Genomic DNA, 24,712 nt, shown 5'->3' with positions numbered 1-24,712 from the left:
AAGGATTGCACAATGCTTTGACTTCACAAACTTTATTGCAAAGTAAAATGATTCACAGAGGTATGTTGTGCTGAAAATTGAAATCAGTTGCATGCTTTCTTTAGTTCAGTATACAATAAACTCCAAAACATGCAACCCAACCAAACCCTATTACACTAACACAACACTAATTTTACTGTCAGCAACACAGCCATACGCACACCACAGTCATGCAATCGCAAGACATGCCCAATGAAATTAACATTGTCAGCACTGGCTTGTACAATTACTGTTTATCCTGCACAATTCCTCTGTCATCCTTGCTAATCCAAAATTTCTTTAACCTTTGATGGAAATCTAGCATTAAAATTAGGATTTAAATTCTTCAGTGTATTTTATTCACCATACACATTAAACTTTTATTTTAATTCAGTAGGCTCTCAGAACCAGCGTGGCATATTGGTTTGAGTGTTGGACTAGGACTCTGGAGATCAGGGTTCGATTCCCTGCTTGACCTTGGAAACCCACTAGATGACCTTGGGGGAAACACACTCTCTCAGTCCCAGAAAAGCCTGTGACAGGTTTGCCTTAAGACTGCCATAAGAAAAAACTTGAAGGCACACAACAAGAACAGGTAACTGGAAGTGAGAGCCAGCTTGGTGTAATGGTTTGAGTATTGGACTATGACTCTGTAGACCAGGGTTTGATTCCCTGCTTGGCCATGGAAACCCACTGGGTGACTTTGGCTGAGTCACACTCAGTCTCAGAAAACCCTGTGATAGGTTTGGCTTAGGGTCACCATAAGTCAGAACTGACTTGAACACATACACACACACCATCACCACCACCACCACCAACAACAACAGCAACAGCAACAACTCTCCGTTTATATTCAGTAAATACTTATAAAACTTAAGATATATACAGTGGGCCCTTGGTATCCACGAGGGTTTGGTTCCAGGACCCCCCAAGGATACCAAAATCTGTGGATACTCAAGTCCCATTAAATATAATGGCACAGTAAAATAGTGCCACTTATATGAAAGGGCAAAATAAAGGTTTGCCTATGGGAATTTGTATATTTTAAAAGTATTTTTCAAGCTGTGGATGCTGGAATCTGTGTATAAAAATCGGTGGATAAGAAGAGCTGACTCTCTCTCTCTCTCTCTCTCTCTCTCTCTCTCTCTCTGTGTGTGTGTGTGTGTATTGTAATGTAAGTAAGAGCTTAGCCAACATATTTCCATAAACTGCATATTATCTGTCAGATTCTCATGTGGCTCATGAACCATGGTTTGATCACCCCTGTTATACAGGATGCAACCCAGTGCGTAAGGGACATACTTCTTCTGTTCTGTCTTCCACAGCACAAGAATGAATGAGAAACAACCAGGAGGTTGTCACCACTGTTGACTGAGATGTGTACCTTACTCTGCCAAATGATAGGGTCAGCCCTGATGAGAAGGGAGCAATCAAAATTCAGCCCGTGCATTTTTCTGCTGCTCGAGAGACCAGGACGTAGAGCAATGGATGCAAGCGACAAAAAAAGAGATTCCACCTCAAAATTAGGAGGAACTTCCTGACAGTGAGGGCTGTTCAACAGTGGAACACACTCCCTCGGAATGTGGTGGAGTCTCCTTCCCTAGAGGTCTTTAAACAGAGGCTGGATGGCCATCTGTCGGGGATGCTTTGATTTAGATTTCCTGCATGGCAGGGGGTTGGACTGGATGGCCCTTGCAGTCTCTTCCAACTCTATGATTCTAAAAATTCCACTATAGATATGATCCACCAAGTCATCTGACACTTTGCTGGGCCTCACTGGACATGGAGAGGCATGTTTTGTATACCATAAACCTAAGCCATAATTGTAAACCTAGCCTATAATCATAAATGAGCAGGGTGATTTTTAATTTCAGTGTACTGTTAAAATAAAATTTTTTAAAAATTATATGTCCGCATTGGATACTGTAAAAGGTTTATCCGTCAATAAGTGCTGGCCATCTGGCAGCAATCTGACTCTCAGGCATTGCTTTCCTTTCACATAATTAAGATGTAATGTCAATTGGGAAGGCAGAGACATTATACAGGATATTGTCTCCAGTCAATGAGGAAAGCAAACTGGAGCATTAATGGAAAGTAAAATTGATGTATTTATATTCAGGCAGCGAAACATTTATCCAGCGTCTACGAGGCTCTCTTGCGCTGACACATCAGCTGTTAAACCAGTCCGTTAGCAATGCAGGCGTAATCATTTTTGCTTAATGGAGAAGGCTGCAACAAAGTGAAACCCCTTCCCCCTACTTGCCAATAAATGGCTCTAGTGACAGTTGTTGGGAGGGCTGACCCCCCTCCGTCCCAGTCAATTAGTATCGGCCATCACCTTTTTAAAAAACAAGGTGAATAATTATATGGCTATGTGTGTTCTGCTTAACTGCTGCAGACACAGAACTGATCTTCTGCTGGCTATCAGGCTGGCCAATTTATGCCATACTTACAAGTGGCACAGTTGTTATTTAATGGAGGGCCACCTGAACCTCAGTAGCACTAAAGTCTTCCCATCAGAGCTGAGGAAGTATATTGTATTGGACTACACTCTCCAGAATCCTCTACCCAGCCTGTCCAGTGGCCATGCTTGCCTTGGAGGAATCTGGGAGCCACAGTCCAAAAAGCAGATCTTGCCAAACTATCATCTGTCCACAGTCCCACGCTGTTGAGACTGCATCACTTTACCTAGCAGCAAGTCCCACTGAACTCAGTAGACCTTCCTTGTCTCTAGGATTTATTTTACTTATTCAACTATTTAGGTTAAAGGTGGCATAGAAATGAAGTCAATGTAAACATTTTAAAGCAAGATAAAACAACAAAGGCTAATTTAAAGAGAGTAAGTAATAAAAGCATATTACATTAGTTTTGTTGTTGTTGTTGTGTGCCTTCAAGTTGTTTCTGACTTACGGCGACCGTATGGGGAACCTATCACGGGGTTTTCTGGGGATGAGAGAGTTAATAAGCAGCCATATAAAACCATGTAGATATACAGATTTGGTTAAAAACGTTAGGCCCTAAAGGCTTTAATTCAATAATAATAATAATAATCCAGATTTTATTGATGTACAAGGTTGGCCCTACCATTAGGCAAAATGAGGCATCTGCCTCAGGTGGTAGGTGCTTGTTGAGATGCCAGCAGCGACAACTCTCTGGTCATTTCTCCTGAACCTCCGTGGCAATTTTCTTCCTTTGCAAGGCAGAGTTATGCGTCTGTCTCATGTCCTGTCCTGTATTGTTAAGCTAGCCTGCTGCTCTCTGGTAGAATGGATGACATTGTCTGGTCGCTGGTGCTGAAATAAAATTAAACGGACAGGGCAATTTGGATCTGTGCATGGCATCTCACCCCTTGTTTCAGACTTGTTGGAGCGACACAGGAGTGAGCTGTGAGGAAATGGCAAAAGGTCCACACCACTCTCGGAGCAGCTGATGTGCTTCAGTTGGGGTCCCACTGTCACATTTAGTGACAAGGAGTTCACTTCTTGCATGTGTTTGCGTATGCTGTAAGGGCAGAGACACAAGCATTTCTTTCTTTTCAGTTGTAGTAAATTGATGGGTTGAGGCAAACAGCAGGATGTCCTAGCTGGTTTTATTTGTAATTGCTGTCAAGAAATATTTATGCTGTTTACATAAATAGACTACAACACAACTGCCAGGGAATAACACGGGTGGAGTGATTTCTGAACAGATCTGTGTAGGATAAAACTAGTAAGGATTTTTAAAGAAACCATTTCAGTAGTATGTGAAACCTCTTTGCACAAACTAGGAACACCCACCAAACATCATGCCTTCCTTTGTCTCGCCTTTGAGTATGCTAGGAGATGAAGCAGATCAAGTGGCGGGGGGGGGGGGAGGCTAAATTTAGATAGGCTAATATAGTGGATCTTATTTGCATAATTTCCCAATCAGATTTGCATAATATGTAGATAGCTGGCTGCATTTTGATTGGGCTATGGAATGTTTGGATACAATAACTATTGGCAAGCGACAAGGACAACTGTTGGCAGAGAGATGGGCCAGAATTTAAGCAGCAGTACAAGTAGGTCGTTCAGCAGAATTCTCAATTTGCAGGGTATTTTGCTAACTTGTAAAAAATCAGTGTCAGAAAATAAAGGGTTATATGAGTGGGCAACGTTCTGCTAATAAGTTCTTCAGCTATTTCCTCCCTTCATGAGCCAGTTGTGGCATATTTTGTAGAGCCAGATTAACCATCATTAACAGCATTATTACAGAGAGTGAGAAAATAGACTTCCATTCCCTGAGCTAAAATTATTCTGACCCAGATTGATTCTGGAAAGTCAAAGCCAATCTAGCAACCATAAGATGTGTTGTACTACAAACTCCATCAGCCTGAGACATCTGAAGGTGATGGGAATTGCTATCCAGCACATCTGGGGGAAGACTGGTTGGACAATGCTGGACCAAGCTCTGTAATGGGATCCCCCCATGCCCCACTGTAGCTATGACCAGTTTCTCCAGAGGATAAAGAACAAGGGAGTTTTATTTGAGGCATCACATTTCTCTGTAGTTTGGCTCAGTGTAATTTAGGAACACTGCCTCTTCCATCACACTTATACTGAGCATACAGCTTGTCCTCATATTATGTACAAAAATAAGAAGTGATAATAAAAGATGTCTGCCACAGAAAATGGCAGACATGTCTACTGCCCAGCCTTCCCCCAGTTGAGAGTCCTGTAGATGTTTTGGACTTCGGCTCCCAGGATAGTTGCCATTGGTTGCGTTATCTAGAGGCTGACAGAGAAGCAGTCCAACATCTAGAGTAAATCACATTGAGAAAAACTAATACAGCCCCTTCCTGCATAATGTCTTCTTTTATTTATACATTTATTGAACTGGAAGCATTACATCTTGCTTTTTCCTCCCCACGTTAACAGCATTCAATATATGGAACAACAGGACACAGAGGAAAGCAGACTCATGTGAAGTCGGGATATAGATAAGGTGTGATTTAAAGGGGGAGCAGAGCTGAGAAACATTCTTTTGGGGGACTACAACTCCCAGACCCCACCCCTGGTCTTCATGGCCAATAGCTGTACTGGCTGGAAGATGCTGGGAACTGTAGTCTAAAAAGAAAACATACCGAGATTTGAGAGAAAGGAACTAGAAATGTATAGCAGTTGGGTTTTTTTTGGTGTCAGACACAATTTTAGTGTCTCTACTTTGAGCTCATTTGTGAACCATGAACATTATAAATATGTTCAACTTTGGTATGGAGGGCTCATATGTAGGACTTAACTATACCAGCAATAAATGGAATACCAGGGTTTTTCGACTAAACATATGTTTCCAAAAGAATAAACAGGTGAAACTACCATGTCTGACAGTGAATAGCAAGAATTGCACTAGTTGTGCCCTCCTGGAGGCAGTACTCTACCGGATAAATAGTTGAGCAGATAAGATAGCAGTCATAATACAGGAGACTTCCAAGGAATACCAGGTGCTATAGGCTTTATATTTCAGAGGAATAAACTGGCAAAATTACCTCTGAATATTCCTTGCCTAAAAAAACCCTATGAAAAATTCATGGGGTCACATAGGTCAACAGGCAACTTGAAGGCACATGCACACACATAATAGTGTGACTATGTTAGAGATGCAACAGCTTTATATTTCAAAGACTAGGCTTGTTGATGAGAATGTTCCCATTTTGAATTTCATCTCTAACATGGATTCAGTAGGCAGTCTTCGGCAAATCTCTTGTGTGTAAATGATGCAACTTTAACTATGATCCAATACTACTGCTGGCAGAGTGTCACTACTGTGGGGTTCCATGTCTCATGATCCATGTCTTCATAATGCAGTTGGACAACACTAGGTTGTGCCCCTGTGACCAATTAATTAGTGACCAGGGGGAGCAATTAAGAACCCCGGTGTCATCCGGCTGTAGTTAGTTGGAAAAATGGAAAAACTGTTGTGCTCCTGGGTCTTCAGAGTTATATTTGGCACGGGACAGATGGTCCTGAAGCACTGTGCCACTGGTGATTCTAGGGTTAGGGACCGCGCACCAACCTAGCATGGCATGGCGGCGGCCTAATGGCAGTGGGGAGCAGGAAGAGGTATCTCAGGGCAAAACTGAACTAATTAACTCCTTCTTTATTGGGGTGTGTGTGTTTTTGTTAGACTGGAATCTTTTATTTGAATGGTGTACTCTACGGAACTGTGGTTGATGCTTAATGTATCATTCGTAATTGCATCACCTGGGACTGCCTCCTATAACATCACCTTTGTAACATCATCAGAGCTTGATTCTAGTGACATTACAAGGGATCATCCCTAAATCTTGGCCCTGAAATGTGAAGGCCTGGAATAATCCTAACTTGGCAACCTAGCCCTGGTGGATCTTTGTTAAAAGGATACCATCAGCTAGCAACCTGCATCCTTGGCCACAAAGTGGCAAGGGTGGGTGCACCCTGGTGCCATCACATTGTTTTGCACCAGAGAGGTGGCAATTGTGCAAGGAGTACTAGAGAAACTGTACAATAACTTCAAACGACATTCAACAGGATAACCAACCGTTATGCCAATGTGTTACCAACAGGACCCTGGCCTTTCAGTATAAAAGGTCTACACAAAGTGTAAGAAACATTTCACCCTTTAGAAGTTGTGACCTTCACAACATGCTGACCCAACATGATGGATGGTAAGGAACTGTGGGAGTTACACTTCCAAACATCTGGAGGACCAAACATTCCCAATCTCTTTAAAATTTAAAGTGAATTTAAATGACAGTGAATGGACAAAGACTGAGGAAAGTTAAAGGTTTTTCTTGCTGTACGTATTGTTGTACTCCAGTTCCTATTAGCCTTATCCAGCATAGCCAAGGGTCAGGAATGATAGTAAACTGTAGTTAAGTAACATTTGATCTACAGCAACCTCTGGCCTTCAGAAATGGAAGGAAGGTTAACTGCTTCTTTTTGCTTGATCGTGTGCTTACTTGTGGAACAAATGAATGACACTGGTGGTTAGTAAGAGAAACAATGTTACAAGAGGCCTCATTTGTACAGTCAAATTCTTTTCCTGTGTTATGGAAAAAGCACATCCTCAAAACTTGGCCACACTGAATGGCTTTCTGCATCGTCTGCTGAGCAAACTCATCCATAATCCTGAAGTGTTTAAAAAATTACCCATCTCCAAAATTGCTATTGTAAAAGGTTTATCAGTAAATAAGGGCTAGCCATCTGGCAGCAATCTGACTAGCTGGCATGGTTTTCTTTGGGTAGTAATTAAAATGTAATGCCAGTGGGGACAGACAGTCATTATCCATCTCGATTGTTTCCCTCCTGATAGAAAAAGAGCATGGCAAGTGGAGGCATTTATGGGAAATAAACTTCAAAATACAGCTGAGCTGTTCATTTCCAGCATGGAAGAAAAAGTTTATCCTACATCTCCAAGCCCTCTATTCATTTGCAATGACAAATATGTTCCATATAGAAAGTGATTGTTTCCCATGGAGAAGCAGACAGAGCTGTCAAAGAAAATGAACCCTCTTTGTGTTGTTTCAGCTAATCGGTAGGTAATGTTATATGTTGCAAGAAGCAAGGATGTTGTATCATATTTTGTCACTTCTAAGCTTTAACATTAATGAGAAAAAGCTGTAAAGGCTTTGACTCTGCTCACATACAGTTGTGTAAATTGGGGTGAGAATCTTATGGCTCTCCAGATGTTGTTGGACTGCAATCCCCAGCGTTCCTGACCACCAGCTATGTTGGCATTTGCAGTATAGCAGAATTTGGAGGTATGCAAAATTCCCACCAGGGACACAGTGGCTTAGTGGTTAAGACACCAATTCTGATGATAGGAACGTCGAAAGGTTGGCAGTTCAATAAACAACCACCATGTGACAGAATGAGTTCCTGTCACTAGTCCCAGCTTCTGCCAACCTAGCAGTTTGAAAGCAGGCAAATACAAGTAGATAAATAGGTACCACTTTGGTAGGAAGGTAACAGTGTTCCACGCAGTCATGAAATGCTGGCCACATGGCCATGGAGTTATCTTTGGACAATGCTGGCTCTTCAGCTAAGTACTGGAAATGAGTACTGCCCCCTACAGTTGGTTAGACTAGACATTCAAGTCAAGGGGAAACCTTTACCTTTAAGATTCCCACCACTGTTGTAGATCCATGGATAGAAATAAAGCCAATGTTACCCCAGACTGTACAACATTAGCCTTCAAGATTATCTGTTGATGACTATTGTTATGAAAGCATCAATTACAGAATCTTTGCATTTCAGCAGAGCCCATGGATAGACATGCTGGGTAGGGAAAGGTGTTGCAAATATAGAGACATCCTTTATATAGAATGCTAGGGATTTAGCACACAGCTAAAAAACGTGACTTACTGCTGCTGATTTCAATTCAAATTTGGGTTACATCTGAATTTTATCACATGCATTTTGCCACTGGTGCCATAGGTTGAGTGCAGCCCAGCTAACTTCTGGCTAGAATCCGTGTTAAGCCAGTCTCTTTCAAAACCAGGAAGCTCCTGGCTTTGCAAATTGACCAGTTGAGCTCGGATTCTAGCTGGAAGTTATCCAAGATTCACCCGGCCAGCAGCATCAATGACAAAATGCATGTGATAAAATCTGGATGTATCCTGAATTCGAATTGAAATCTGCAGCATTAAGTAGCATTTTTTAGTGTGCACTAAACTCCCTAGACACAAAAAATCTCATGGCATGCCTCAAACTGGTCAACACCTAGGTCCTAGGACTGTGGTGGTGAATCTATGGCATGCGTGTCAGAGATGGCATGTGAAGCCATTTTTCATTAGGGGAAGAGGAGGAACAGGTGAGAAGCAGCTGAAGGCTCGGGAAGGTGGGGGGAAGAAGTCCCACCCCCCAAATCCCGTCCCCTGCCTGGAAGTCCTGCCTGCAGTGCTGGAAGGCCTTTTAGTTTGGGCACTTGGTCTCTAAAAGGTTCACCATCAATGACCTAGGGCCTTATCCTGGCATGTCACTCTAGCATCATAGCAGGTACAGGCCCCCGCCCGCCCGCCCCCCAACGATATGCCTACTGATGATGTCATTAAGTGTCCTGGTGTCTTCCCTCCCATTACCCCCTTCCTGGAACTGTTTAAAAAGAGACTTAAAACCTTTCTCTTAACCAAGCATTCCCCCATGTACATTGAAGTATGTTCGATCCCCGTTTCTTTTCTCCCTCTCACTTACATACACCTATGAATTGGATTTTAATTGTATATTGTAATTAATGTAATATGGTTTTAATTTTATGTTGTTTTAATAATTTTACTATGTACACCGCTTTGATCACTGCGGAAAAGCGGTATAGAAATAATAATAATAATAATAATAATAATAATAATAATAATAATGCTGTTGCAAATGTGCATATTTTTCATGCTGGAAATAATCCATTAATCACTACCAAATACTAACCTTTTGTGCTGAGGAAGACCCATTGTGCTTCCTTCAGGAACCTCCATTAGCAAGTGGAATGTGGGTATGGCCATCTCGTTCCTCTCTTGAAGATTCCCCAGGAGATCTGTGCAGGGAATCCATGGACAATGTTGGGGGCTTGTGTGGTGAGGACAGCTTTTGTGACAAATTTAATTTAATTTTAATAATATAGTGCATTAACATTTTAATATCCCAATTTAACAGCTTCATGTAGGGAAGAAATCAGACTTCAAGCTCTTTAAAATCCATTTTTGGACAGGGAAACCAGAACTGCACAGACCTTTGCTTATATTCCTGTAATGTCAAGCCATGCTGGAAGTAGCGGAAAGATGAAGGATTAGAAGTCAGGACGACATAATGTTGATAGGTAACATCTACGCATAAATCTCAGAATTTCTTTGCTTGCTGGGAAATATAAATAAATGGGACAGATAGTAATAATTCAAGGTATTTTGAAGTAGTTTAGGGAGTTTTAGTAACAGGCAGGGAATGCAAATGCCTTTTTTATACCTCTCCACTGTTATGCTAATTCCACATATTACTTGTAAATATGTGCCTTGCTCTGCTGACAGGCATTTATCTATTGTTACCTCTCTAGGGAGCTCACAATTTCAACACAAATGAACAGGAGCAGCAAACAGGGAATTTTGTGTGGGAGTTGAGCTGGAAAATTGAAAGGGGGGGACCTTTCTGAGCTTTCTGAACATGGGGGGGGCACAGAGATTTAATGTTATGGGATCAAGATGGGAAGCAGATAGGTCTGACTTTGCCATCAGGACAAGGAGACCGATACAACTGACCCTTATGTAGGGTTACCAGATTGGAACTGGGATAGGCCTCCAATAACCTTAATCCTTAATGGATCTTGACGGGGGAGGCAGAGTAAGGTGCCATAAAATTCAGTCAAGTGGGATAAAATTCAGTCAAGTGGGGCAAAGGCGACTATCTTCCCTCACTTTCCAGTGCCCAACTTTCAGACACAACCACCCCTTCCGAACACAGTTATTGCCTTGCCATGGGAGATTGTGGGGTGGCACAGAAGAGTTGAAGTGGCACAAAGCTTTATTAAATACACTTGTGTTGTTGTTTGTGACTTCCAAGTAATTTCAGTCTTATGGCAACCCTAAGGCAAACCAATCATGGGGTTTTCTTGGTAAGATTTGTTCAGAGGAGGTTTGCCACTGCCTTCCCCTGAGGCTGCGAGTGTGTGACTTGCACAAGGTCACCCAGTGGGTTTCATGGCTGCATGGGCAATCAAACTCTGGTTTCCATAGTCGTAGTCGAACACTCAAACCACTAGACCATGCTACTTTATTCAGAATATAATGACAAACAGAATTTACTTTTTTATATTTTGTCTTTTGTTACAAATGGAGCTGTAAGTTCCTGAATGGTAAAGTGTTAGGATAATAGAACCTACCATGAGTGTTAGCCATACTTTTGTATTTGCCTTGTAATATTTGATGATGGGATATGCTATATCATTGGTGATGCTTAGTAGAAGGATTGTTTCAAGGCTACTGGTAGTGAGCAGATGTCTGAGAAGGAGGAATTGAATTGTGAGCTGCCAAGGTGAGTCTTGTAGGAAAGCCTGGTATGACAGAGAAGACAGGTTATCTCCAGGAATAGCAATAGCAAGTACACTTCTATACCACTTATCAGTGAACCAGCACTCCCTAAGTGGTTTACAGTGTAAAAGCCAATTGTCCCCAACAAGCTTGGTACTCATTTTACTGACCTACAAAAGGATGGAAGGCTGAGTGGACCTTGGAGCCCTCCTCTAGGATTGAACATCCAGCGTTGTGGCTGCAGGACTCACATTTAATCACTGTGTAGACGAATGGGGTACAAGCCTGCAAAAACGGTTGAATTGTTACGTGCTTTTAATATACAGTGGTCCCTTCCCTTACGCAGGGATCCATTCTGGACCCTCCCTCCTAAGGGAAATTCCACGGACGTGACAGCATGCAACATACACACCATGGCACGCATGCCATTGCTTGTTCTGGTGCACAGCACTTCTTCTTCTGGCACAACTTCCAGTGTATGCTGGAAGCTGCGTAAGGCATGCCTGCGTTTGACGTGGGTGCACTATACTATCAAACTGAAAAAGTTTCAGTCCTGACATCATTATGTGATCAACTCAATTTTCTGAATAAATCTTTCTGACTTTGCTGAGGTTCGTGTATTATGGAGCACGACTATATTTTTTAAAAGGAAGACCATCCAATATAGCCACATTTTCTTAGGTTATAGCTCCTTGGTTTTTGCCTAATTTTGTCACCTCCTCATCCACTCATTTTGGGACTGTTGCTTGGGATTTCTTGGATCTGTACTAAGGCTCTTCAAAAGGTTTATTTTAAGTGGGCATGGTTTGCTAAGTCACACTCTCTGAGCCTCGGAGGATGACAATGGCAAACCTCCTCTGATGAAACTTGCTAAGAAAACCTCATGATAGGCATGAGGGTTGCCATAAGTTGGAAACACACACAACATGTGCACACATGCACATGGTTTGCTGCACTGGTTCCATGGTTTGAAGGGCAAATTTCTTCTTCTCTGAATTTTTACAAAACTGTAATTTTTAGAGTTGTAGTGCAAAAGTTCATTTCATTAATGCATTGATGGCTCAAGGGACAAATGATACTTTATTGTTCAAATATGTCCCAGTTAAAAAGAAACCCACTTAAGGGTGGGAAGAAAATGTTGCAGCAGGTGTTGGGAAGTGCCAGAAAATGGTCCAGGACAACAGAAATATCTGTTGAGAACTGCAGCAAGAAATGCTGCAACCTCCTGACACATTTGCCCCAAATGTTCTCTAAAACATGCTCCTTGAACCACAAGATGGCAGTATACAATTAGATGAGAGAAATGTCTTATGAAACTCTCACCTGTTGTTGTTGTTTGACAAATCCAGAAACTGGGTGGAAGAATAAAACCCTAGATAAGATGTTGCATGTTCTTTACTAGATAAGTAAATACCAGGTAACTAACTATTGACATCTCATGGGAACTAAATCGACAGCAGACATTTGGAGGTTCAGAGATAATGTGCTTGCCCACCCAATGTAACAATAGACATTTCCTTCTTCCCGTTCCTTAATTTAGATGAAATGGGAAGGTCCTTGAAGCAAGACAAAGAAGGCCACATCTATAGCGAAACTGACAACAAGGGCTGTCAGTTCCATCAAGTCTCTTAAAGTGCCATTAGAAGTGGAGAGAATGGTGAGTAGACAATTAGGCTGCAGCCATCAAGAAATTGGTACCAACTGTCTAGGCTTCTTCAGAAGGTGAAGAGTCTTCTTGCTGTCACTGCATCCTGTCAATGTGGACATCATCTCTCTGTCAGCACCATTCCCAGGATCTGACAGTGATGTCTCCCATCCATCTTATATAGTGAAAAAGAAACAGGAGGGAATAAAGAAGACAGTGACTCTGGGGAGGAAGCCATCTCCTGTTTGCTCAAGCGCTCTCTGGTGATATGTGGACTCTTACAGTGAGGTCTAATATTGAAGCTGAAGCTATCTTAGAAAGGGTTAAAAGCTGCAGAGGATTCTTTCCCTTTAAAACATTCAAATATATTTGGTGGGGAGTGTGTGTGTGTCTCAGTGTCATCTTGAACAAATCCCTAATGCAACATGACAAAGGCTTCCAGTAAGGTCCATATTAAACAGTAGCTCCTGGGTCAACCACAGTTTAACAGAAGAATGCTGTGAAAAGAAAGCGGCAAAAAGATCTGAATTATCTTGTCACACAGGCAGCTTCAGCCTGGTCTCCCCCACTGAATCCTCTTTATACCACTGGCTTCTGTGTTCCTGGGATCTTCTTTATTGTCCTCACGGACTGTGATTTCAGGGAAACATGTTCAAAATGGCTTATCATGGCTCCATGAAATTAAGTGTTTCTCTGTGAGAAGCCTACCCCCACACACCACACATGCACTTTTTGCCAATCTTGTGACTAGAATTTTGGAAAGGCTTCTTTCTCCCATTAAAAACCAGGGGGAAAAACAAAATACTAACTCTCTTAGGATTTTGGAGCCACAAAAGTCCCCATTCTCTATCATCACACTATATCAAGATCCATAGCCTTCCCACCAATTGGAATGCATGAGATTATAACTTCTGTTTGCATCAGGTAATAATTTTACAAAAATTCAGAAATCTCTTCATATTGGGAGTGGAAAGACGCTGAAATTTTAAAACATTCAAATTGGGAAAGATGAAACAGCAGCAGATATGTTCATCCGATCCCAGGACTCTGAGTGCTCTGAGTGCTTAATTCTCAAAATCCTAGGTTTGAAGACGATGATGGTACTGAACTGGGACTACAGATGCTCTCCTTTTTTCCTGAAAATCTCATCTTTGACAGCAGAGGTACCACAGGGTCCAAAATATCCCAAAAAAACTGGGATAGAAAGAATTCTAACGCAATCCCCTCTCCCCAAAATAACCCAGATTTTTATATAGATTTGAGTCTCCCATATCTAGAATTCCAAAATCAGAAATATTACAAAAAGCAAACTTTTTTCATGGGTGGCGGTGATAGTGACATCCTTGCTTTCTGGTGATTCAATGTTCACAAACTTTGTTTCATGCACAAACTTATTTAAAGTATTGTATAAAATTACCTCCAGGCCATGTGTTTATGTTTATGATTCCACTCTATAATTTCCAGGACTGCATCCTAGAAATCCTTGGGTTGGCATCTCTGCACTGCAGGGTTATTGTAATCTACAACATGAGATAGGAGCAGTGGGTGACCCTCCGGGGTTTTTGTTTCTTGCTTTCTCATCTTTGGCACAACCCCTAACATGCAGCAGTGTACTAGTGTAAAATTCTAGCAGTATACAGGGGAGCAAAGCTTGCTCCTTCTCAAGTTGTGCAACACAAGTGTGACAGCTCCTGGGGTGTGCCAGGGGGTGGAGGTGTGCCCAAGGATCTTCTACCTGCTGTAGAAAATATGTTGCATAAGGAGGTATTAAATACCTCCTTGTGCAATGTCTTTAAAAATACATAAATAACTAAGACGGTTCTTTCTATCATGTGCCAGTGATGCCTGCACATATGTTTTCCCTCCATAACCATGGACTGTAAAACAGATTGGACTGCAGATTGCACTGGGACAGACTTATGCAACATGCAAGTAGCAAAGAAGATGTGTATATTCCTGATGAGCATAAATCCAAATAATTGCTTGGCTCTGTAGTTTGGAAAGAAAAATAGCTGTGCTTCTTTTCCTTGTAGCAATTGGGGCAACGACAAGACTTAGCAAGATCTAATCTAAATATGTCTACACAACTCCTCATGCTGTCTGGAAAAGGCAATGGCACTTTCACGATCCACAGTTATATCTCTTCCCCCACATCTCCAGTCATCCTTTTAATGTTTTGCCTGTTCGAAGAAGGCTTCTGAAGAATTCAACATCTTGCTCCCTACTTTCTGAAATTTTCTTCATGACGTCTTGCCCTACAATGGTATCCCTGCCCCCTCGTCTTCCGCACACACACACAGGCTATCATTGCAACCTACCATTTTTGTCTGCAAGAAAGAAACAGTGTATTGGAACGCCACGTGGTACTGCAGCATATCATTATAAAATACGAATCAAGCAGTCCAGCTCTATACTTGCTTTGTAAAATAGTATAATTTCTTATGCTGAAAAAAGCAGGAGAGGTGCGATGTTTCAGTATAGACTAGTTGCTTCACGGGAGCTACACACAAGAGACACTTTGCAAGAGCATTGTGCCCAAGGGAGATCTGAGGAATATGAACTTTTGAACTTGCCATGTAGATGTCTTGTGGAGCAGTTCCATCATTCCTTGGTCCTGCATTCCTTTACAAGTATTTTCTTTGGGGACTATGGCAAATGCAAGCAGGCTATGTGTGTGTGTGTTGCTTTAAAAATGACCATGTTATACAAGCCCTTGGTTTCTTAGTCTCTATGTGTCTCTCTCCTGCTGCTTAAAAATTACTCTCGTCTGTTACTCCAGAACATGGAAATATTTGCTGTGGTACACACACATTAAATCAGGAAAGAGACATAATTCATTGATGTTAAAATGTTAAGAATTCTAATATGCTGGTTAATTAAGTAGTTAATTGATTCGATTATTAAATTTTAAAAATAGCACTTAGAATTAGCTGGGGATTAACATGAGTTAAGTGATGACAAAAATATTAAAATATTGATATTTAGAGTTTTGGCAGCCAAAAGAATGAATTTTGAGGATGTTGCTGGGATGTGTAATGAACTGAGGTAATGAAATAATTTTACAACGTTGCCTTTAAGCTCTGTGACATTCAGTTCCTATAATTTACAAATCCTGGCCTTCAAGAGTTAAAATAATTCCCAGATACACCTTCAGTGTCTATTGATATAATGGAGTTGAAGGGGTCTGGATGGAATTCCAGTGAGTGGTGCAAAGCTAAACAGGGTGCCACGTTCTCTTAAGTCTTAAAAAGAAAAACACTGTGCATATTGATAGTTTCAAAATAAAGCACTTCTAGACTGTAAATAACTCTACTATAGTTCAGTGCTAGAAGCATATCTTAACCTTGCATGATCTTATCTTCTGCCTCTTCCTCTGGTATGGCCACTGTCCACGTTACCTGAGGGATTCTGGGAGTATTTGTGCAAAAAGGTAACTTTTCAAAGTGCTGACTAGGAATTAGTAGTGGAAAAATACTTGCAGGAGTGTTGAGCTTTTTCCTATGACAATATTAATTTCATATCTTGCAAAGCTGGCAGTGGCACGATGTGATTCTTACCTTAGAAAATCTTATATTCGAAACCTGCAGTTTCTGATATGTTTGTTGTATAACCCTTTGAAACATATCACATTTCCAAGTCTTGTGATGCATTGCAAGTAAGAAAAAAAATGCACAGAAAACAATGAGTACATTTGGGAAATGCACACAAACCCAAAATGTGTGTGTGTTTTAACATACAGATATGCTTAGTCAATGGTATTAATGTGTTATACATGTTAGAAAAATGCAGATTTTAGGCAAAATGTGTATTGAAATCTGTATGCACTTGGGTGCCGAAAAGGGGAGCGGAAGAAAGGTCTTGCAGTCTAGTATAGAACTAGGATGACAGGTATGACAGGAGGATTCTAAGAAACACACAACAAAAATGAAACTGACAGGTTTTTGCATCCCGAGAACAGATCAGATTATGTCCTTTCTGTTTTCAACCAACCATCATTTCTCAGTATGTCAGAACTGGGAACTATGGTTAATGTTTACTTAGATTTACTGGGTAGCAGTCACTGCCATCAATGGGGATCTGTTCCTTTCTTGACTGGTAAGCAGCTGGCTGATGGTCCCACCTATACTCCATGAGCAAATGATCTCTGGTGCAAGGGAGATCACAGCAGAGGCCCTGTTTCCTTCCCTGATAACAGAGTTTGCTTGGAGCTGACACCATCAGTTAGTTGTTTCCCAATTAATAGGGGAACAGACCCCCATCAAACACAGCAGCTGTTGCCTGGTAAGTGGGATGAGGGGGCTGGGATGGGTGTCATTGCATAGCAGCATAACTACAGTGCTTATGCATTCATAACTGCCCAACAGTGTGGTGGAAAATTCCTTTTTGAAAATAAAAAAACTATAGAAAGATGGAGTCACCTTTGTCAGCCAGAGAGATGGTTTTTGAAATAAAGGCTTGGAGTTTAGGGAAAACTAGAGCAAAGGAATAATGAGTGCGTCTTGACCTGGATGGAAGCTGGCACCAGTAGAAAGACATAACATAAACTACTGAGATAAGGATACATAGTTGACATTCAGAAGCAAGGTTAGGATGAATTCCACTGAATTCCTAAAGGAGGGGGTAAGGAGTGATGATGCAGTTTTAATGTATGCATGTATTTCTGTTCTGATTGTAAGAATTCTGTATGTTTAAATTGTAATTAGCCAATCAGGTGTATTGAAGAAGCTTCTTTGTCTTGAATAATATAAAAAGAGCCATTTTGTCTTGTTCGGGGTTCTCAGCTTTTTGGAACTTGAATTCCACTGAGTTCATTGTTTTCCTTTGTCGACAATTGGAAATAAACTTATGGATTTTCAATTACTAGGTCCTCTTGCCAATCCTATTGCTCTGCCAATCCTAGAAATCTAAGTTTCCTGAAATTTCTGTTACAACAGGATTCTGTCCTTAATGTATAAACAATGACCCTTTAAAAAAAAAAATGGGCATGTTGCAGTTCTTTGCTCTTCAACTTCCAATTTTCTTTTTGATAAGGCAAAAGTAAAAGAAGCCTGAAGATTCTGTGTTGAATTTTTAGAGAGAGGATATTATGCTAAAATTTATATTTGGCTAGAAACAGCAATCTCTGGTCTGAAAATCGTTGGCATTTTTTGATCATCTAGAATATCTTGTTGAGAAAAAAAATTACTTTGCTAGTCCTCCAGGACAATTTTCTCGATTATTCCTTTTTCATATATTCCAGGATTTAGGGCTGGCATTGCAAGCATACTGGGGGTGAGTCCTGGCACAAATTAAGCCTCTGGAAGATTAGATAGGCCTGTTACAGACTGCCAAAATAAAGCTGCTTCGGGTCTCTTTGGAGGTATGCTATTTAAATGATGCATGGGTCCTAAGAGTCCGGAGATCACGCCAAAGCCACACTCCATTCCTAAGCACTGGAGTGCAGCTTTGGTGCAGCTTCCGGATTCTTAGGATGCATGCATCATTTAAACAGCATATCTCCAAAGAGACCCAAAGCAGCTTTATTTTGGCAGTCTGTAACAGCCCACAGATGTGGCAAAATGTTTAAAATGCAGCAAAATGAGCTGGGCAGACCAATAAAAAATAATTTAATAAGGAATTTGTGCATGTAGACTCACAAGTTTAAGCAGAGATTAAAAGGTTCCAGTCCTGCTTCCTTGGATCACTTTTGTGTAGCAGACTGAAGGAAACAATTAGCATTACAGAAATGGAATTTTTTTCTGCACCAAGAAAATTCTCATAAGTTGTTAAATGGAGCCTTTTCTTTTAGGTTTGCTTTGATTTCTAGGATTGTGCACTTAGAACCAAGTTATGGCTGGTTCCAAGGATAGCACCCCAAGGCTTACTATACTTTGGAGCATTGGAGATTTAACAGTGCGTTGTATCATAAGTACAATCTTACTTACTAAAGACTTGAGTATAGTAAATGAAAACACTTTTATGGAATGGGGCATTCCTGACCTCACTTTTGCCAAGTGGTGGATGGCTTACTTTGGTCGCTCTATCAATAGGATTATAAAACTGTGACACATTAGACCAAAGTAGAGAAGTAAATCATCATCATCATCATCATCATCATCATCATCATCATCATCCCACCCTTTCCCCAAACTAGGACTCAGGGTGGCTTACAATATTCAAAAATAGTACAATTAAAAGCATACTAAAAAGGTAGATTGAAAGAGAAGTCAGTGTGACCTTCACACACACATACCCACTCCACATACAGAACCTGAACAGTCTGGCAGATGACATTTACTCAAACTGGAAATCATCTTCCATCAAACTTGAGATCAGTATGTCAGCTTAGGCATGCAGGACAGTCTAGCAGAGGGCTTTCTTGGGAATAGTGGCAGGGTATTGCTGCTGCAGTACTTCCCACCATCTGCTGCCTGAGGCACATGCCTGATTCTGACTCATGGTAGAGCAAACCCAGAGAATCAAGTCTTTTAAGCATCTGGCTTTCTTTTTAGGGTCAATTTTGAATTACACGTGCTCTAAGTGATAATATCCTTATCAGTAAATGGGCTTTGTCTCATGATTTGCTTTTTCATTTCTCCCATTTCCAGCAAATTTTAGCACTTGAGCAAAAAAGTATTAATGGGGACAATCAGTATTGTTATACGACTTTAATGGCTATTAAGGGCAGCTAGCAGTCAAATCACTTTAAATCTAATTTGACTACAGCATCCTAAGAATTGTCTGAATACAAAAGCCATTTTAATCATTTGTATCCCATGCCTTATTGAGTAGTAATAAAATATTATTCATTTTTGGTGACCCTGAGTTAGCAAGGACATGCTGAGCTGTCAGCCAGAGTAATGGAAGCTCAATAATAATAATCTATTCCCAAAGTTAACATGATGGCTACTTCACAATGGCTTCTGCTGATTGGAGGAAGGTTAGATCTTCCAACCCCAGTAACTGCTTGAGTTAGCACTTGTTTCACTGTATAAGAAACATTATAAAATTGATCCTACATCTTAAGGGGGAAATGTCATGAAGTATAAGGCAGCAAAGAAGTTGTGAGAAATGCTGTGAGGTTTGGGATAAAAGAAGGTGGAGAAGAAAGCTCCAGAGCAGTTTGTACTTGTTAAAACAAGTCAGTAAAATTTCTGGTGTGCAAGCATACAGGAAACCATGCCAAATGTGAAAGTCCTAGTGATGATGTGTTCCAGCAGAGGGATTGTGACCCAAAAGAGAATGAAAACAGCCCAGAATCATTGAACTTATAATAATAGAAATCAATGGGCTCAGGCATACTTATGCACATGTTGGATTGTGAGCCAAGTGTTTAGTACCACTGTGGGCCACCTATGGATATGTAGATGTTGTTGGACTACAACTCCCACCATTTCAGGGTCAGAACTGAGACCAAAGGATGGTTCGTGTTGATGTCACAAGGGGTGAGCCCTGAGGATATCATTAAGTATCAACCACAGTTGCGCAGAGTGTATCATTCATATAAAAAAGAAGAATGGTTGGGAAATGTGAGAGATCGTATTGGATCTCTTTAATAATAAATAAATAAATAAAATTTAGCAGAGCAATCAAATTGACAGGGCAGAAAGTGAACAACAACCAGTCCAATGCCAGCTTACTCACTCACCAGGTCTAACAAAGGATAAAGTAGGCTTTGTTTTCTTTGCAAAACATGTGAAATAACTTTTCTGACAAATGACTTGTCCAACAATCTGCTAAACTGGGACAGTTGAAAGGTATGGCCAAACTTGAAGAAACTGAATTTGGATTCAAATCAAATCCACTCATTTGAGGTGAGTCATTAGCAGTCATGTGTAAAGCAGAAATTTATCAAGTTAATCTTTTTCCATCATCATGGCAGAAAAAGCTTCACATCTTGGATATCTCCACCATCCTAGATTTCCCTTGGACTTTGAACTCTGTTTGCATCAATTGCAAACTGCATTAAAAGTACAGAAGCTTTTAGATGGCACAGATGACAGTCTTCATTCCTTCATTTGGTCATTTACTTTCTGTTCCATGCTTTCCAGAGGTCTTGCAGCAGGCTGGAGCAAAAATAAAATAAAATGCATTCGGCAGAAATAAAAATGTCCAGTTAAATTAGAATTGCCCTTCGGTTGCTTGATGTGGACTGTCAAAGGCTGGCCCAAAGAGGAAAATTAGGTCTGAACTTTGATAGACTTTAAAAGAAGAGATTCCCATTACAGCGGTACAGGCAGCTACCAAGAGATGAGATGAAGAATGCCTTCATCTTTCTTCCATGTTGCTGTTTGGCCTTGATAAATGGATGGCATAGTTTTTACTTGTATCTGCTTTCAGGGGTTTACCTACTAGGGGTGGGTAAGAATGAGGGCATTGTCCCCTGTAAGAAGTCTCTCTTCCCCAAAGAATTTTTCCTTCAGTCCCCAAAGTTCTAGAATTTCAGTAACTTAAAACTTTTGTTGCACATTTAGAAATGGATTGTAGGCACTTAAAGCTAAAGGCAGACAAATGAACAGACTGGCCAAATAAATCTGCTTCAGGTCACTTTGGAGGTATGCTGTTTAAATGACACACACAGAGGCCAGAAATTGTGCCAAAGCTGTGCTTCAGTTCTTAGGACTGGAGTGTGGCTTTGGTGCAGCTTCTGGCCTCTTAGGATGCATGCATCATTTAAACAGCATACCTCCAAAGTGACCCAAAGCAGCTTTATTTTGGCCTGTTCATTCAGGCCCAAAGTTACCAAGAGAGTGCAAATATAGCATATACAGTATAAGTATGAATGATTTTCAGTGTCTCACTCTCTGCAATGCTAGATTGAAGGAAAATTTCATTCAATAGGGGTAGAATTCTTATTTGGGGAACAATGCCCTTATTTTGCTGCCCTCCCCATAGCTTAACCCTGTCTGTTGTTATTATGTGAGCTGGTAGCATAGGAGAAAAGGCAAAGTATAAAGCAAACAAGCAAGTAAGCAGGTTCTGTGGATATAGTATTTTAGCTTTTTGACCATTAATCCAAGGGATTGCTTCCACACTGACAACCTTTGCTTTTTGCATTCTGTGGTGAATCCTCCTCTTTCTGGAAAATCTGAGGAAAGTTCCTACTCTGCAGCCACTCCAAGCAACACTCTGAATGTGCTGAAATGTAATTTGGTCTGAGCCACATTGTAGGAGGCAGCCTGTTAATATGATCAATTACTTCACAGCATTTTTCTGTCACTGGTCAGATCAAGATAGAAAACAGATCCTACTTAGAAAGAAATGCTTTGACCATGGGTGGAGGAAATTCAGATACTCAATTAACAATGCTTAGCCACTTTTATAAGAAAATGCGGGAGAAATCAGATAATCCACGTACATGTATTGTACATTGGGCTGATGCAGTTTACAGTCAAGTGCTCTCTTTAGCCAGCGATAAGATTTACCAGGAATAGATGGGTTTTCCCAAGCATATTCTCTTCTTTATCCTGTGAAGCAGGAGTCTCTCTTCTGTTTCTGTTATCTGCAGCTGTTCATGGCTACCACTTCCAGGAAGCTTCTTCTTCTTTTTTGTCTGCTTATCTGTTTTCTTATACCATCATATATACCATATAGATAACCTCTATATAACATTGACTTCCATTTTGACAGTCGGCTGAATCTTTAAGGACAACTATGCTTTCTAATATTGGCTAAAACAGCTGTAATAGGTCTATGTATTTGAAAAGGAAGGTGTTCCCCCTTGTGTTAACCAGTTAATCTATAATGGTGTGGTGTGAAAGGGTCCCTCAAAGCTCCCAGGAAGAGCAATTAGTCTTTTAAATAAGGGCCCTTTGACATTACATGGTTATATATCTATGATTACACACTTTAACTACATGACAACATCCTATGGAATCCTAGAACTGGCAGAAAGAGGGGCATTAGGAATTCTCAGACAGAGAACTACAAATCCCAAGATTTCACATGATATAGCCATGGAAGTTAAATTGAAATCATAGTGTGTAATGTGAAAGGGCCCTGCACTGTGTAACATCTTTAAAAGCAATGTCCCCCCCCGCCCCCCCCCGAAACCAGCAATGGATCTCTGTCCATATCCATGTTACTGTGTTTTTTTTTAGATTTGCTTTGCAGACCCTTGGGTGGTCCCAGAGGTGCAAAACTAGCCCCAGAACCCACCAGAAGATAGCAATTTTTATTGATTTATTGATTTATTTAACGTCCCACCCTTCCTTAAAAACACCTGCCTACAGAAAACACACACTTAAAATCTCATGTTTCAATTATTGGAAATGCATTAATGCTCAGCACTTAAAGAACTAAAGATGTTTCCAAGAGAGCAGCAGTGATAGGGTTGCATTGTTCTCAGTAACCTGAAGTGCCATGATTTCTTATCTATGTATCCCAGTCTATTTGAGGTGTAAATTGATAATCTTATGGATCTTTCTATCCCTTCTTTTTCTGTCCCTTATTGTCTCACCAACACCAGCATTGAAACTAGCTTAGTTTTGTATTAGCTTAGCACCCTTAAAGAGTTTTAACCCTGTAAAGCCTTAGTTTGCTTCTTTAGCCAATGGTTCCTTTGCGCCTTAACCAGAATTACTAGCTGCTATGCCCACACACAATGTCCATCAGCAAATATCTAAGAGCACAATTAGCTAATAAAATAGAATAAAACAGACAGTAGCAACTAAATAGATCCAGTGCGGTATAGTGGTTTGAGTGTTGGATTAGGACACTGGGAGGCCAGGGTTCGAATTTCCATTCAGTCATGAAAAGCCCCTGGGTGACTATGGGCAAGTCACACTCTCTCAGCCTCAGAGGAAGGCAAGGGCAAATCCCCCAGCACAAATTCTGCCAAGAAAACCCCATGATAGGTTTCCCTTAGGGTTACCATTAAGACAGAAATTACTTGAAGGTATGCTGCTACTACTACTACTACTACTCCGGGGGGGGGGGGGTCAAGTTAAACACTCACATTGTACCATGAAATCTCTAACAAATACATCTGTTTTATGCTTTCTGTATTGCTAAGATGTAACAGATTCTGGCAATCTGTACAGAACTTTATAAGTAGCCAGGGCATATTAGTTAGAAACTGACTAGATCTAAGGATCTCAGACATCATTGTCCATTGAAAGACTGAATAATTTCTGACTAACACAACATCTATACAGTCAAACTCAGAAATGTCATTATCTTTACAAGCATCCTTTTGCTAAGAAATATACATCATTTTCAAATACGAAAGTCCTGCGATGTAATGTAAAGGCAAACTCTATGCTCTTAAGAGGATGGTTAAAAATTCAAAAGTATCTGTTCTTAACTAGTGTGATAATATGAAATAGAGCAGCAAGAGCAAAGATGAAGTATTACGCAACACAAAGGAATGAAATATCCAGTGTAACATTTACAAGTAGGATGTGGTTTGATAGCCGTTTCTGCAAGCAAATCCCAAATGAGCTAACAATCCAGAGTTCAGAAATGGGTCAGTGCAATTTTTAGTACATAAAAAGACCATGATAAGACCAACAGCCCAAATCCGATACGTATCTATTAAGAAGTCATCCCTATTGAATTTAGTGGGACTTTGTTCCTCTTAGAATGTATAGAACTAAGACTGCAGTCTTTAAAAGACTTACTAAGGAGTAAGCCCCATTAAACACAGTGAGATTTACTCCCAAGTAAACAAGGATAGGGCTGTGTTGCATGCCTGTAACTGCTCGGCAATAAATCTCGCTGAGTTCCATGAATGAAAGAAATCAACACAGGTTCATTTACTGCAACACTTTGTTTGCAACAATAGCCACCCACAAGCAAGACAGCAGCCCTGTCAGAAGTAACTGTTATACTTGTAGTCCATCAACATCACAAAAATTCCTTTACCTTTTCATGCACATGGGAAAATGGGTTAGAGCTAGCCAGGGTCTAGAAGGCACCCACCATGATGGGATTCCCTGAAGCTCCCACATAATCCTTTTTGTATGGAGGGCAGTGAGGATCATGGCCAGAGGTAATTGGTAGAAACTACCTGGGACAAGGGAGCATTGGCAAATCTCTTTGTCTGATACATTTACAGCAATCAT

This window comes from Sceloporus undulatus, chromosome 1 (genome assembly GCF_019175285.1).
Source record: "Sceloporus undulatus isolate JIND9_A2432 ecotype Alabama chromosome 1, SceUnd_v1.1, whole genome shotgun sequence".
Classification (NCBI taxonomy): Eukaryota; Metazoa; Chordata; class Lepidosauria; order Squamata; family Phrynosomatidae; genus Sceloporus; species Sceloporus undulatus.
The sequence above is the reverse complement of the archived record's forward strand: the minus strand, read 5'-3'. Positions refer to the sequence as shown.